The sequence below is a fragment of the Haematobia irritans genome, chromosome 2 (assembly GCF_050003625.1).
Source record: "Haematobia irritans isolate KBUSLIRL chromosome 2, ASM5000362v1, whole genome shotgun sequence".
NCBI classification, from domain to species: Eukaryota; Metazoa; Arthropoda; class Insecta; order Diptera; family Muscidae; genus Haematobia; species Haematobia irritans.
The window spans coordinates 5334287-5336140 of NC_134398.1; positions in this window are offsets into that span (position 1 = coordinate 5334287).

The window sequence follows — 1854 nt, forward strand, 5'->3', positions numbered from 1 at the left end:
AAATGCATTTTTATTCCTATAGAAAATTTTGTCAAAATTTTATTTTTATAGAAAAATATCACAACATTTTAATTCTATAGAAAATTTTGTCAACATTTTATTTCTATAGAAAATTTTGTCAAAATTTTATTTCTATAGAACATTTTCTCAAATTTTTATTTCTATAACATTTTGCAAAATTTTATTTCCATAAAAAATTGTGTCAACATTTTATTTCTATAGAACATTTTGTCAAAATTTTATTTCTATAAAAAATTGTGTCAAAATTTTCTTTCTATTGAACATTTTGTCAAAATTTTATTGCTATAGAAAATTTTGTTTTATTTCTAAAAAAATTGTCAAAATTTTATTTCTATAGAAAATTTTGTCAAAATTTTATTTCTATAGCAAATTTTGTCAAAATTTTATTTCTATAGCAAATTTTGTCAAAACTTTATTTCTATATAACATTTTGTCAAAATATTTTTTCTATAATAAATTGTGTCAACATTTCTATAGCAAATGATGTCAAAATTTTATTTCTATAGAAAATTTTGCTAAAATTTAAGCTGCAATAAAAGACAACAACAATGCTTAAAGAACAAAACCAACAATAACAAAACAAAACAAATGGAAAATTTTATTTCTATAGAAAATTTTGTCAAAATTTTATTTTTATGGAAAAATATCTCAACATTTTAATTCTATAGAAAATTTTGTCAAAATTTTATTTCTATAGAAATTTTTGTAAAAATTTTATTTTTATAGAAAAATTTCTCAACATTTTAATTCTACAGAAAATTTTATTTCTATAGAAAATTTTGTCAAAATTTTATTTCTATAAAAATTTTTGTCAAAATTTTATTTCTATAGAAAATTTTGTCAAAATTTTATTTCTATAGAAAATTTTGTCAAAATTTTATTTCTATAGAAAATTTTGTCAAAATTTTATTTCTATAGAAAATTTTGTCAAAATTTTATTTCTATAAAAATTTTTGTCAAAATTTTATTTCTATAGAAAATTTTGTCAAAATTTTATTTCTATAGAAAATTTTGTCAAAATTTTATTTCTATAGAAAATTTTGTCAAAATTTTATTTCTATACAAAATTTTGTCAAAATTTTATTTCTATAGAAAAATTTGTTAAAATTTTATTTTTATAGAAAATTTTGTCAAAATTTTATTTCCATAGAACACTTTGTCAAAATTTTATTTCTATAGAAAATTTTTAACAAAATTTTATTTCTACAGAAAATTTTGTCAACATTTCATTTTTAGAAAATTTTGTCAAAATTTTATTTTTATAGAAAAATATCTCAACATTTTAATTCTATAGAAAATTTTGTCAAAATTTTATTTCTATAGAAAATTTTGTAAAAATTTTATTTTTATAGAAAAATTTCTCTATATTTTAATTCTATAGAAAATTTTATTTCTATAGAAAATGTTGTCAACATTTTATTTCTATAGCAAATTTTGTCAAAATTTTATTTTTATAGAACATTTTGTCAAAATTTTATTGCTATAGAAAATTTTGTCAAAATTTTATTTCTATAGAACACTTTGTCAAAATTTTATTTCTATAGAAAATTAGTCAAAATTTTATTTCTAGAGCATTTTGTCAAAATTTTATTTCTATAGACAATTTTTCCAATTTTTATTTCTATAGAAAATTTTACCAGAATTGTACTTCTATAGAAGATTTTGTCCAAATTTTATTTCTATATAAAATTTTGTCAAAATTTTATTTCTATAGAATTTTGTTTTTTTAAATTTTATTTCTATAAAAAATTTTTGGAAAAATTGATTTCTATAGAACATTTTGTCAAAATTTTATTTCTAGAGAAAATTTTTAACAAAATTTTATTTCTACAG